Here is a 15,308-nt window from a genome sequence, read left to right on the forward strand (position 1 = left end):
ATCAGCCGAGAAACCAAAAAGCGCATGACGAACCAAGATAGAAGGACAAAAAGGAGAAGCCAAGAACATCAGAGATTGAAGCCACGACAAAACACTGACAGCCAGAGGACAGTGAAAGAACAAATGGGAAAGAGACTCGACAGGAGCAGAACAAAAACAAGCAGTTGATAGAGCATACCCAAAACCAGCAAGCCTCTCGGCCGTGTAAAGGACCCCGTGAGAAATTTTCCAGCACAAATCAATAACTGGACGATCCAAATCAAAAAAGAAAAGCTGACACCACGTAGAAGACCAATAAAAAGAACCAAACAAAGGAAAGAACTTCTCCTCACAATGAGGAGAAACAGCATTCTCGGACAAAAGAAACAAATAAGCAGATTTCGTGGTCATAGTAGAAACAGGACAAAACTCAATACCCGAACCAATACCCAAAGAAGACGCAGTAAGGGATACTTTACACGCCCGCCAAGCAGTCAACAGAGAACGATAAAACGGAGGCAGAGAATCCGGCGAAAAACAAAGCGGAGCAGAAAAAACGAGATGCGGAGGAGAGGCAAGCCGAGAAGAAAACCAAAAAACCATGAAAGAGACCCAAGAAGACGGAGAAGAAACAAAACGACAAACCCACTGAACATGAAGAGCCATAACCTTACACTGAAAATCCACAACAGAGAAACCACCCAAACAAGAAGGCTGAACCACAACACGACGAGCGACCAAGTCCCGCTTACCGCTCCAAAAACATTTAAAAATTAACGTATTTAATTCGACACTGACCCACCGGGGAACATGGATTAGAGAGGCCACGTACCACACACGGGAAAGGGCCAAGGCATTGATAACACATGCCTTGCCCTTATAGGATAACGATCGCTGACGCCAAGAGTTCAAAGCATTCTCAACCACGGTGATACGCGGCCTCCAATTGTCCTCCTCCAGATTGCCCTCCTCCAGATTGCCCAGACCCAGAAAAACCCCCAACACCTTCAACTTCACCGACGACCAAGTAATGTTCACCGGTGAGTCAGTGCGCCCATTCCAACCACCTAACCACAAACCTTCACATTTACCATAATTCAATTTAGCCCCAGACCCCCTCTCATACAAAGAATAAACATCAAACACAGCCAAAATACCAGGAACAGCAGAAACAACCAGCGTAGTGTCATCAGCATAGGCAGAAACAACAGGCAAAGAAGACGAAGAACCAGGAAGAGACAAGCCAGAGATTAAACCACTAGGACGAATATTACATGCAAGTACCTCGGCAACTAAAACATAAAGGAGGGGGGACAGGGGACATCCCTGCCTCACCCCACGAGATAACTTAAAAGAGTTAGAAATATGACCATTAACATTAACACAACTACTCACATGATGGTAAAATAAATTAACGCACCCAACAAATGACTGCCCAAAACCCATAGCATATAACGTAGAACGAAGGAACGCCCAATCAGCTCTGTCAAATGCCTTTTCTTGATCGAGAGAGAGAAGAGCAGCAGGAGTACCAGAAGAAGAGCAAAAATCAACTACATCCCGAAGAAAAGGAACATTTTCCCCAATGAAACGGCATGGAACACCACAAGACTGATCCTTATCAACAACCAAATGAATAACTTTAAGAAGACGAGCAGCAATAGACCGAGAAGCAATTTTATAATCGACATTCAACAGGGAGATTGGACGCCAGTTTTTGAGATCAAGACGATTCCCTTTCTTAAACGATAAAGTAATGATACCTCGGCGCTGAGAGCGAGACAAAGAGCCCAAACCAAAAGCAGAATTCAAAACACAAACCAAATCCAAACCCAAAACATGCCAAAATTTTAAATAAAATTCCATGGGAAGGCCATCACAACCAGGAGCTTTACCACGGGCCATGCCCTGAAGAGCCGCAAAACACTCCTCCTGGCTGAGAAGACTGGAACCAGGTGAAAGCAGAATCATTTGGGTGCCTTTTACGCCAAATATCCACCACACAACAATCCGAAAACATAGCCGACAACAAAACAGAACTTTCACGAGAGACATCAAAAAGACAAAACCCACGGCAATCCCGAACACGGTCCAGGACCGTGTTGAAATCGCCGCACAAAAGAGTAGGAACAGCAGGATCAATAGAGTCAACACAGCGAACCAAAAAAGCGTCACGATCAGGATTACGGTTAGGAGCATAGATAGAGGCAACCCGAAAAACAGAACCACGAAGAGAAAACTCAACCAAAACAAAACGACCATCAAACTCGCAAACCACAGACTTACACTCCAAAACCGAACGATACAAAACAACCACACCACGAGAGTGATTGGTACCAAAAGAACCAGCACACAAATAACCAAACCGAGAAAACCAGGAAAGAAGATCATTATTTGAGACTGCGTGGGTCTCCTGTAGACAAACTACTGAAGGAGAGAGATGGGACAGCCACTGGAGAAACCCAAGAGGCTTGTCACCATCTCTCAACCCATTAACGTTTACAGAAATTACAGTGAGAGCCATAATATAACAAAAAAGTAGTGACAAACCCATAACAAAAACTAAATGGTGGCGAGACAACGGCTAAATTAACGGCGCCTAGCAGGGCTAGGCGAAGGAGCACGACGACGGGACCTATGAGGATCCGGGCTAAGAGGAGGTTCTCGTCCCCGGAACGAGACCGGGAGCGTGAGGACGGACGGAGGGCCATCCCCGAGCCAGAACTACAAGAACTGACCTGGGGAGGAAGAGGTGCGGTAAAACCATGCGAAGGCTGGGAAGAGCTCCCAGCCTGCCCTGAAATGACAAGATCGTCCGTGGATGAAGGAAGAGCTGCCTTCAACCACTCAACCATACTGACAGTCTCTTCTCTTGACACAAGAGGGGGATGGAACCCCCCCCCCCCCGAACCACTACGTCCACCTTTGACTGGAATTTTAGACCTAACAGGTCTAGCGTCCACCAAAGAGGCCGGAGCATCGTCACCCGAGTCAGATAGTACAGACCCCGAAAGAGAAGAAAAGGACGGGGAGGAAACCTTCTCCTGAGGCACACCCACCTAACCGGTGGAGGCCCCCGAAACACTGACAGAAACCGGGCTAGGAGAGGGATCCACAACCCTCTCCTCAGCCCCCCCAAAACACCCAGAGAAACCTGAATGGTACCATCGTAAGTCCCAAGAGAAACATGCCATTCACCTCCGAGCTAGCCAATGAGAGTGTACGGAAAGCATCATTCACTTGTGTGGTATGTACTATTGTTCTCTCCTGTTTCCAGACTGTATGAATGTCTTGAATCTACACAAACTCTAACAAGGAGTCTTAATGAAGAGAATTAGCTAATGAATGGCAATTTGACGAGAACATGAGGTTGAGGCATTGATTTATACTGTGTCATCATATCAATGTCTCCTACGTTTTATGACCGGAGCCAGGACGAACGCATACATTTCGAAGAGTTGACTTGAGAGAAGGTGATACACGAAAAGCACAGGCTAGCCACACGAACACAAAAACGACACCCATCTCCTCCTATGAACTTTTTCAGCCTCTCCATGGACCGCAAAACGCAACTGCTCTGCACATAGCTTGTGGTGACTTCTTGTCGTCCCAGAACCGGTAAGGCAGGCTGGTGACTCGCTCCTTCCTAGGGAAGACAAGAGAAGGTGGAAGCTGGTCAGTTAGTCTGTCTGTCAGTCAGTTGTTTTACTTTCAATTGTTTATTTCTTCCCTGGAGGGAAGTGAGCCGCACTCGAAGGTAGTGCTATACCGAGGCAACCCGTGGCCGGGACGAGGCAAGCCTCTTTTCCACGGCCCAGTTCCAAAAATCAGTTTAATATATGAGCTGCTCGATGAGCAGCGTATCAGATATTAAGCTGATAAGAAGAGATTTTTTTTTTTTGTCAAAAGAGCGTTTATTCACAAATAAAAATAGAGCTATTACATATTCAGGAATACAAAAAAGTCTACAGAGTTACAAAGCCGGAGTAAGCAGGTAGCCGTAAGGGCCAGGCGCCCTAACGATAAAGTCCAAGAACAGTGCAAGTTCCTTAAAGAGAGCCCCGGATTATGGGCACCGCAAACAGTGCACAGACAAAGCAAAACGAGAATTAAGTGTACGCCTAAATAGTAATGCTAGGAAGACCATTCTCTACGGTGCAAAAGCCTGGGAGAGACCACAAAGAAGAAAAGCGACTGTCTGAAAGGCGAAAGTGATCTAGCTTAATTCGACTACAAAGATCATCAGAAACAAAACGGATAATAACTCGATGATCTTCTTTACCGTTATAAAAGGTGGCGTTATTGCGAAAAACCCAAACACCGTAGAGAATTGTCTTGATAATGTGACGTGCAATGCGAGCCCTCTTCTTAACGAGAGGGGGCCAAATAAAAAAGAACACAAAAGGGACATTTAAGGTAAGCTGAAAGCCGAGCACACGATCTAAAATTGGGGAAAAACGGGACCAAACCCGCTTAACCCGAGGGCAATGCAAAAAACAATGATCGATAGTCTCTCGTCTAGGGCAAGAAGCACAGAAAGCCAAGTTAATGTATCCCCAATTAGCAAGGGAATCACGAACTTTAACACCGCGAAGAGCATTTAACCACAAGAGATCATTTTTAGGATTTTCAGTAAAAGAATTTCGAACGAGAGACCAATGATCATTGAGTGAAAAAGAAGAGCCACAAACCTGGGTCCAAACTCTATGCAAGATAGGGGAGGAGGAATTCGAGGAAAGTAGTTTCAAATATAAACGCTTAGAAATTAGGTCGCAACTACCAACGGACAAAAGAGTTTCGAGGCAGCAGGCGTAAAAAGGAGACAGAAAGAAAGCAGAAGGGGGAAAATTATCACGCAAACAAATCCACTGGGGGCGAAGGGAAGACAAAGGTCGACCAACAAAATATTTATAAAGATATAAACTAGAATCGTAAGGCGAGTCCAAAGTAAAAGCCATCTCTGCTAACTGCAAGGCAAGGCACTTAACACTAAAGTTAATAATACCTATACCCCCTTGCGCAGCACTTAAATATAAAGTATTACGAGCAATCGTCTCAATTTTACAGCCCCAAAGAAAAGGCCAGATGAAATTATTGATATGGGAGAGGACCCAGGTAGGGGGAAGCAAAACCCTAGCAAGATACATTAGCTTACTTAACCCTAAGGTGTTAATAAGGAGAGCCTTGCCTAGGAAGGACAGAGAACGAGATCTCCAAAGATTGAGGGACTTCTCTAATTTGTTTAGCTTAGGTTGCCAGTTATCATTGTCAACAGAGATAGTACCAAAAAAGACCCCAAGAATTTTCATTTTCTTAACCCAAGTAAGTCCAAGGGGTTCGTCAGTTCGAGAGCGCCAAGCACCGAGCCACATGGCCTCCGTTTTCGACTTGTTTAGCTTAGCTCCAGAACCACGTTTGTAAACACTAACGCAATCAAAAAGTTTATTTAGAGAGAAAAGGTCTTTCAAAACAGCAGTAGTGTCATCAGCATAAAGGCGAACCTTGGCCTGCAAACCCCTTGCACCAGGAAGCAGAAACCCCTCAATCTCAGGAGATCTACGGATTAGATTAGCAAGAACTTCTACACATAAAACATAAAGTAGAGGAGAGAGAGGATCCCCCTGACGGATGCCCCGTTCGAGGGGGATACTCTCAGTAAGCCAATCGTTAAGGATGATACGCATGCAAGCACCATTATAAAAGGTACTAATCCAGCGACAAAAATCAGAACCAAAACCGTAAACATTGAGCAGCTCTAGAAGGAAAACACGATCGACTCGGTCGAAGGCCTTTTCCTGATCTAAACTAATCAAAATAGCAGACTCATTTGTTTGCTCAATGTGGCTAAGAACATCGCGCAACAACGTTACATTAGAAAAGATTGAACGACCCGGAACAGAACAAGATTGATCAGGAGAAACTATGTGATGCATAACCGAAGAAAGACGAATTGTCATGGCTTTAGAGATAATCTTATAATCCACATTGAGCAAAGAAATGGGCCTCCAGTTTGCTTAAAATCCCCCATGTTTCTTATAAATAAGGAGAGTAACGCTTCCCTTCATAGTATCCGAAAGTTCAGAGTCGCGGAAAAACACTGGTTTGCGACTGAAAGTTAAAGGGGGACCAAAATGTCCCAAAAACGCAAATAAAATTCAACAGACAGACCATCAGAACCAGGTGACCTTCCTAGGCTAAGGCTCTTTAACGAAGCGGTCAATTCATCTAAAGTTAAAAGTCCCTCGCATGAGTTGCGCAGAGGAGGAGAAAGCGACGAAGGAATGGAATAAAAGCAGGATTGTTTACACACAGGATCAATAAACTCCTGCGAGAAAAGATTTGAATAAAAGCGCACGTGTGCACGTTCAATCTCCTCCCGAGTGAAAACTTCAATGTCATTGTCATTCAAAATAGAAGAAACGTTATTACGGCCTAAGCGCTCACGTTCTAACTTGAGGAAGAAGCGTGAAGGCTTCTCGCCCTCTTCAAGCCACTGGACGAGCGAACGGATTTTAGAACCTTCTAAAACACGCAAGGTAAGAGCCTTCAGTTCAGATTCGAGCCGAGAAATTTCAGGGGCGACCGAAAGGTCGCCACAGACAAGACGGCGCTTGAGACCAATTATTGCATTAGTAATAAGGATGCGCTCATGCGAGAGACTTCTACGTTTATTCCTAGCAAAGGAAATAATTTCCGAGCGAATAGAGTCCTTTAAAAAGTCCCACCAACATTTGACTGACGGAAAATAGTCAACACAATCGGAAAGCTCGTGAATCTTAGCATCAAACGAATGACAAAATTCGCTATCATTCAAAAGGGAGGAATTAAATTTCCATAAGCCCGGACCACGCATATAATTAGAATCTAATTTTAAAGAAAGCTTAACAAAATTATGATCAGAAAAGGCGCAAGGAGAAATGTCACAAGACTGGACTAAAGGGAATAAATTTCGGGAAACAAAGAATTCGTCAATGCGCGAGCCAATGGAGAAATTAGAATTAAACCAAGAACACGCTCGGACACGGGGATGCAATTTACGCCAAGCATCTTCAAGGTAAAGTGAACGACGAAAATCAGAAAGATATTTTGCAATAGAAACGTTATCACCAAACTTATCCAAATCAGATTCATAGCAATTGAAATCACCAGCAATAATAGTAAAATCAGCAGGGAGGCAAAAGGCATGCAAATTCTCGAAAAACACTTTCCGGTCAGTCAAAAGGGTGGGAGCATAAACATTGATAATATTAAACTTACGATTATTATATTCAACAAGTAAACTAAGGACACGTCCATCATGATCTCTACGCCAAGATAAAACTTGACCATCAAAACGATCGGAAATCAAAACAATAACACCGAAATGTTTACCAACAGCAGGGGACCAAAAAGACGGCCCACTCCAGTCAGCAACCAGGGAATTAAAGGCAACAGGATCAGATATTAAAGTCTCCTGAATGCAAATAATACCGAAACCAAAACGAACATAGTCAAGTAAAGCTTTCCGGGTAGCCTGATTAGAACCACGTGAATTAATTGAGATTAAATTAAATAAAGAGGTCATGATGGACGGCTTTTTTTAGTGGGCACACGCGAAGGATTCGTTGACTTACGAATAGGTACATTGGTTGGAATGACATTAGCAGGCGCCTGGTTCGATCCTCTCTTGACGGCCCGTCCCAGCGTGCGAGACAGGAAAGGGTCAGGCGAAGGGGCACAATCATCTTTTAAGTCAGAATCATCGGAAACAATGAGAGGATGGCCAGATTTAACAGAAACACAAGGGTCAGAAAACAGCGAGCGCGAGGTCTGTGAAGGCAGTTCAGCGTCAGGATCAAGGTCAGGATCAGCATTGTGAGTAGAATCATCGTCGGAAACAAGGTCAACATCAGGATCAGGAGCAGCATCAGGAACAGGGTCACCGTAGGGAGCAAGGACATTATCAGGATTAGAGTTGTCATCAGGGTAGTCGGGAAGGAAGTCAGGTGGATGGTCGGCAACATCCGTAGCGTAGGCCACTTCGGCAACAGAGGCAGCTTCTACCAAAGCTGGATTGGAGGGCGCATAGGAAGCCAAAATACTCTGTGACTGAGAAAGGTCAGAAGAAAGTGGAGGGGAAGATTGCATCTGTGAAGGGGCCGAGTGCAAAGAGGAAGACTGCGACGAAGATTGCAAAGAACAGGATGAAGACAGGTGGCTGGAGGGCTGTGAAGGTTGATTAGGGGGCTGAACAGCAGGTTGAAGGTCAGAAGTTGGCTGGGGAGGACGATCATCCGGGTTATCAGCGTCACGGTAGGACCAAGGACGACGGTGCCATGAATGCTCACAATCAATGGCCCTATGGCCCTGGTCACGGCACACAGAGCAAAAGTCATCTTCAAGACAATCATGATACACATGACCAATGCGCTCGCTGTTAAAACAGAAAGTATTAGGGCAGTCTTTTGCAATATGGTCAGGGAGGTTGCACTTCCGGCAAGTAGGCGTCTGGCCTTGATAACGAACACGGACTTGAAACCGGCCAAAGGGCAGAAACGAAGGAATAGACTTAGTCAAGACCATACCAAAAACTCGAGTTCCATTGTCCACCGCAGGATAGTTCTGATGCTTACTGCGGCGAGCAAACTTCACAGAGCCAAAGTGTGCAAGACGCGTTTGAAGAGCAGTATCCGGAAGCTCATAAGGGGCACCAAAAACAGCAACATAAACAGTACGGGGGGCAGCAGAAGACGTAGGAGCACCGGAGCAGTGAAAGCGAGGCACCAACGATGAAGCTCGAAGAAAGGTATTGCGGTAATCCTCTTTCGTAAACGTGACACATACTTGATTCGGAGAAGTGCACTGCACGCAGCAAACAGCAGTTGTAGGGATCTCGCAAGTCTGCATGTCGGTAAAAAGATCCTTTAGGGGGAAATCACCATCGGGCTTTGGAAAGAAGGCAGAACACAGTCTCTCTGGCAAGCGGTTATCTACATGAAAATTTTCTCTCTCAAATGCAGATGGAATAAAACGATTGTGAACAGGGAGCTGACTAACAGGCGGAACAGGGTCACCTGACCCAGCAGTGACACCAGCATATGAAGCAACAGTATTCGATGAGGCGGCGAAAACATCAGAGAAAGGATTCACAACGGGCAAAACAACATCTTCAGAAACATGATCGGTAGGGGCGTCGCCCCAATTAACACGTGTATTGGTATCCATAAATCGCAATAGAAGGGATAGGCACAAGGACGCAAAACCTACTACCAAAATGGTAGGGCCTCGCCCTGGGAGATCCCACAAAACATCGGCCAAAAAGACGGAGTGCTACTAGTCTCCTGGTCGCGAGATATGGTGGTCTGATTATAATCCGTCCAAGGTAGGGAATCTACAAAGCCAACCTGAAAGCGAGGCCGGCGCACACAACGACTGTCTACTTGTACAGTGGATGGACGGACGGCAGGCAGCCACAGCCACCAGCACTGCATGGCATTTGCATTGGCGGCAAGAGGACAAATCCACATGGTGTTTCCTCCGACCTCTTTTTGACTTTCCCCTTATAAAAGAGTAAATTTTCACGGCAAATTACTTGTCTACGACCATACCACAGGGAAAACACCGGTTCTCGTCCGATCACCGAAGTTAAGCCCTGTCGGGCGGGGTTAGTACTTGGATGGGAGACCGCCTGGGAATACCCCGTGTTGTAGGCTTCCCTTTTTCGTTCTATCCACTTCATCATCTCAAAGCATCTCAGTTCTCCCCACCAAAGAAAGTTCCAATACAGCTTTTCTAAAACACAACATGTCAAGTAAATGTCAAAAATGAGAAATGCAACAAAAACAAAATAGTTCACAAGGGAAAGGTGAACTTGTATTCCCGAGGGAGCGCGTGCGCGCGAGATCTTATCAAACCAACGTTTATGACATCAAAGCTATCTTTTCGTCTGAGCAAAGAACAGGACAAGGCAAGTGAGAAATTGACGCACTGTTATGCATTGGATGAAAAGACAAACCAGTTAGTGGGGAACATGTGTATACAATGACGGCTAGAAAATTATACAATTGATCTAGCGAAAACGTGACTTGGTGGAGTTGACATTTTTACTGTTCTCTGTTCAACACGGACAGTAGTCAGGCCCCATTTGTTCAAAGGGTGAACAACATTATTCAGAAAATAAATCACTATCCTTCCTGAGTATAATACATTTACTTTCGCGATAACAATTCAATTAATTCATAACACAGAGAAACGACAATGTGCGTGTTGGCCACAGAAATGTAACGCCAACTGCCCTGGCCACTTCTCATGTTACTCAATGCACGCCGGATCGCCAGAAGGCAACATAGTACAAGGGAGGCATAAGAAATCTATCACGCTTACAGATAGGCAATCGAACATTGCAAACATACATCTACTTACGTTTTCCAAAAGATGCAAGAGGATAAGAGCTCGATCCGCCCTCCGGTACTTTCTTGTTTCATTTGTCGATCGATCTAGCCTTGATGATTTCTCTGCAGCAACGAAGAATGCAAGAAATGAAGTGAGGTTCCGCTCCCCACTGCATCCACCAAATAACTCAAACATTCAACGAGATTTCAATTCACGGCAAACTCACCTTGTCCTTGGTTACTCCGTTCCGTCCAGTCCCGCTCCGTCAGTAAACGACAGGGCATCTTTCCATGCTTGCCTGACTGACTGAAATCACACCAACAAACCATCCCATTAGTGCCATTCCTTTGCCGAGGGGGTGCGGGGACTAGCGCGAACGCAGGTTCCCACTACCAGAAATTATACGCTCGAGTTACCCACATTTGGGGTAATCGCAAGGGTCAACCCAATCCAAGTGCAATGAAAGAGCCTCACCTTGAGAGGACTGCCTCCCTGATCACAGTGCCTCCCGCGTCAGGTAAGTTTTTTTGTAACTAGGCGGTAGGTGCAATGCCCACAGGCCATTAAACACAGGAGTAGAAAGACAGGAAAAAAATGACAGAAATACAGGAAGAAGAATACAGGACGAAAGACAAGAGGGGAAGACAAAATACCGAGGTAAAAATGACCGCCTACAGTGAGGGGGCACCCCCTAAACGGGGCTGGCCCGCCCAACTTCGCCAGGGAGTCGAACCCCGCCTCATAAAAGAGATAAAAAGGGAACAAAAACAAAAACAAAATAAACATGCAGAGTAGCTGTAAAAGGGAGACACCTCGTTTGATTTACACCCGCTAATGACAGGTAAGACTGCAATGTACAAAAACATAAAGACGACACGAACTGAAGATACCTTGCTCGATTTACTCTTCAGACCATGATGAGGATAAAAACTAAGATTAAAAGTACAGACGGGCTCAGGGGAAAGAGACCGTAAAGCATGAGTCGTTGAAAGAGCCGAGCAGTCCATCGGCAGCCCACTGAGGTAAGAAAAAATGGCGCCGTCTTGCAGAAGAAAAGCGCTTGGCAAACAACGGGAGATAAAATGCCAACCTGGCTTTGATAGAGGCGATGAGCTGGAGCGCGCTGGGGCGACCAGAGTGAAAATGGTAGTCATTCCTCTGTAGCCAAACGAAAAACTTGCAAGTGTTAAGCATGTAGGAAAAGACTTTAGGGATGGAACGGAGTTCCGCGTCCGAGAAGCCTAAAAGCATGTGACGGGCTGCTATGGAGGGGCCCTGGGGGTAGGACCTAGAAAGAAGTGACTTGATCCAGGAGATGCCACTCTGGGCCAATGAACAGGAAAAAAACAGGTGTTCAAGCCCGTCGGGTTGCACACCACAGAAACAAGCTAACTGGAACTGGTAGCCGAATGAGGCAAGTCGTTCTGCCGTGTACAGAACTCCGTGAGCGATCTTCCAATTAAGATCAATGACCTTCCTGTCTAAAGGCATTGAATGGAGGGTCCCCCAAGTGCAATCCCAATCCCACGGTCCAAAGGAGGGGAGAAACTTCTGTACACAGTGGGGCCGGGGCGGGTTTAAACTTAGCAAGACCTGGTAACAGGACCGGGAAGTAAGGGAGGCTATTAGAAGGGGGCTACCAGCAGAATCTGGACCGACAGCCAAGTCACCAGAGGAGGAGCGCCCATCTAGGGCGACCCACGCATTGAAGCAGGCATGAAAAAAGGGCGGGAGAATGTCCAGGGTAAAATCGGACGGCTTAGCAAGAACAGTCTCAGGGAGCAGACCGAAACGATCAAAGCACCAAAAGGTTAGTAAGGACACCAAAGCACCCGGGCTCGCAACCATTCTCCGGAACCACTGAACAAGTAAGGACTGAACCTTGAAAGTGACAGAGACCACAGAAAAGCCTCCGAGGTCATGCGCATGATGAAGCACCCTTCGGGCGACAAGATCTTTTTTCCCAGCCCAAAAGAAGTTAAAAGTCAATGACGTCAGCTCAGAAAGAACTGAGGGAGGCATGGGTACTAAGGAGGCCACGTACCAAACTCTTGACAGGGCAAGAGCATTGAGAACAATGGCTCTACTGGAGTAGGAGAGGTCGCGGGAGCGCCAGGAGTCGAGACAACGCTTCACCACACCAATGTGAGGATCCCAATTAGCGGCAGATGTATCACCATGGCCCAGGAAGACCCCAAGTATCTTTATCATTCCGGATGTCCATTTGATGGCGACAGGCGAATCTGCACTGGCGCGCCAGGACCCCAGCCATAGCCCCTCACATTTGCCTAGATTAAGCTCACGGAAAACCTCATGAATGGCAGCATCTGAGAGGGCGATGACCGACGTATCATCAGCGTAAAGCGAAACTACCGGCAAGGGCTCGGCAACTCCAGGAAGTGCCAGGCCCTGGATAACCTTCCTGGTCCGAATGCTGGCGGCTAGAACTTCGATGGAGATCACGTGAAGAAGCGGCGAGAGGGAGCACCCCTATCGCACACCACGAGAAGGGAAGAAAGGATCTGAAGTATAACCATTCACAAGCACAGCACTCGAGATACTGGAATATAAGAGCCGGACTCATGAGATAAAAGAATGGCCAAAGCCCAGGTGGGAGAGGGTACGAAAAAGGAAATTCCATTCGACTCTGTCAAAGGCCTTCTCCTGATCTAATGAGAGGATTGCACCAAAAGTACCAGATTCGGTGGAAAAATCTACAATGTCACGAAGCAAGACTACGTTCTCCCCAATGTATCTCCCACGGACTCCACAGGACTGGTCCGGATGGATCACATGTTGGAGAATATTAAGTAAACGCCCGGCAAGAGCCCTAGCACAGAGTTTATAGTCGCAATTCAAGAGACTTATCGGGCGCCAGTTCTTTGGATCAGATCGATCCCCCTTTTTAAAGGTTAAGATGATGAGAGCACGGCGGAGAGACGGCGGAAACATCCCAGACCGGTAAGAAGCATTGAGGACTTCCACTTGATCTTCTCCCAAGACATGCCAAAATCGAGTATAGAACTCAACGGGGAGCCCATCAGAACCTGGAGATTTACCTTTTGCAGCGCCATCAAGGACTTTATGGACCTCTGCTACTGAGAGTAAGCCGTCGCAAGAGGAACCCAAACCCGGAGGAAGATGAGACGAGATATTTCCCAAAAGCTCATCCTGAACAGAACTGTCAGTAGGACAAGCCGTAAACAGCGTACAAAAGAAAGACACCCATGAGCGGCAAATACCATCAATGTCAGAGACCAGGATGCCGTCAGGGTTCAAGATGGAGGGCACCCATTCTTTAATACCATGCTTCTTTTCCATTCTGAGGAAGAAACGTGTGGAAGCCTCGCCCTCTTCCACCCATTGTACCCTGGAGCGGGCACCCTCGGCATCTTGGCAATCAAGAGCAGCAATGCGGGCCAAAACACCTTCATATACGTCCAGAAGGGAGACAAAGCCGGAGTCGATTCGACCCTTCAAGTGATTAGCAAGGGCGGTAAACAGCGAGCGTGAAGAAAGATCAGCTTTCTTCTTTTGAGCACAGAACTCCATGGCAATGCCCCTAACCCGTTCTTTCCCACGATCCCACCAAGCCTAAAGGGAGGGAAAGGAGCTTTTACGAGATTTCCAGTAGGTCCAGAAGGCTTCAACTGAGGATACGAAAGCATCATCCCGCAATATGGCCACATTAAGCCGCAAGCGGCCCGGGCCATGCGGGATGGGAGCTGGGATAGAGACATAAGGACAGAGACATAAGGACAGCAGAGTGGTCTGAGTAAGGGCACGCAAGAAGGTCACAAGCTGAGACACTCGAAATCCAGGGAACCGGACAACCAAAGAAGTCAATTCTGGAGGCAAGTGCACCGTCCGAGCGCATCCACGAGAAAGAAGCACGATCAGGATGCAGGTACCTCCAGGTGTCAACAACGCAGCACGCACGGAACAAAGGAGAAAGGGCAGCTGAGCTGTCTCGGTAGAGAGAGTAAGCGACAGACCCCGACGACCTAGGGCCCTGTCAAAAACAGCGTTAAAGTCGCCACACAGCACCGTTGGAACTGAGAGATCGACAAGATCAACACAGGAAGCAAGGAAGGAATCCCTCTCAGGGTTCCTGTTCGGGGCGTAGACACAGACCACACGATAGAAGAGTCCCCGATCGGAGAATTCAGCCATCAAGAATCTGCCACTCAATTCCACCCAAGAACGGTTAAGGATCAGACGAGGGCGGAAAAGAATGACAGATCCACATGAATGGGAAGAGCCTGGAGACGAGACCGAAAGAAACCCAAAAGGGGAAAACCATGAGGCTGCCTCAACAACGGAGACAACATGCGTCTCCTGTAGGCAAACAATATCGAGGTTCGAGTGGGATAGCCACTGCAGCAAAGACAAGCGTTTGTTAACGTCACGTAAGCCACACACATTAAGGGTTAAGAAGTTCATGAATGTTAACGGGAGCGGGACCGAGATCAACTCGAGACATCAGAAATATGCTGCGGCATGTTATGGCAACCAGGTTTTGTCCGACGAGAAGATCTAGCCTTGCCCCTAGCCCTACGAGGGAGGGGAGGGGAGGGGAGTCAGAAGCAGTAGGAGTGTCAAGGACACTTTGGGATTCCTCCTCTTGGGAGAAAGGGAGGATCTGGCCATCATTGGTACTGCATTGGCTATCCTCCGGACCAGTACCAGCAGGCGGCTGAGAGGGGTCGGCCCCAGAATCCACGCCACCATCACCACTGACACCAGTCTGAAGAACTTTGATAACCTCATTTTCGTTAAATACAGATTCTTTATTTACATCATTATAATCAATAACCACACTGTTTTTAATTTGGGTCTCATTACCAGTATTATTACCCTCCATACTATTAACTGGACGTCCAGAAACTACATTGTCACTAACATGAGTATTATTTACTACAGGTTCGCAAGGCTCAGCCTCGGCACTAGAATTCGCA

The 15,308-nt window shown here is 46.8% G+C and overlaps 2 non-coding genes and 1 pseudogene across 2 annotated transcripts; 1 reads left to right on the top strand and 2 right to left on the bottom strand.

Moving 5' to 3' along the window:
- Positions 1-3,714: 3,714 nt before the first annotated feature.
- LOC138001615 (U2 spliceosomal RNA) lies at positions 3,715-3,894 on the bottom strand (annotated as a pseudogene).
- Positions 3,895-9,552: 5,658 nt separating this feature from the next.
- On the top strand, positions 9,553-9,671 carry LOC138001668 (5S ribosomal RNA). Its single transcript, XR_011123328.1, has one exon. It is a non-coding gene; the product is annotated as a 5S ribosomal RNA (ribosomal RNA).
- A 1,040-nt stretch (positions 9,672-10,711) lies between these two features.
- Positions 10,712-10,875, bottom strand: LOC138001549 (U1 spliceosomal RNA). The gene has a single exon (XR_011123235.1). It is a non-coding gene; the product is annotated as a U1 spliceosomal RNA (small nuclear RNA).
- Between the last annotated feature and the right edge of the window lie 4,433 nt (positions 10,876-15,308).

The sequence above is a fragment of the Montipora foliosa genome, chromosome 4, assembly GCF_036669935.1.
Source record: "Montipora foliosa isolate CH-2021 chromosome 4, ASM3666993v2, whole genome shotgun sequence".
In the NCBI taxonomy this organism is placed as follows: domain Eukaryota; kingdom Metazoa; phylum Cnidaria; class Anthozoa; order Scleractinia; family Acroporidae; genus Montipora; species Montipora foliosa.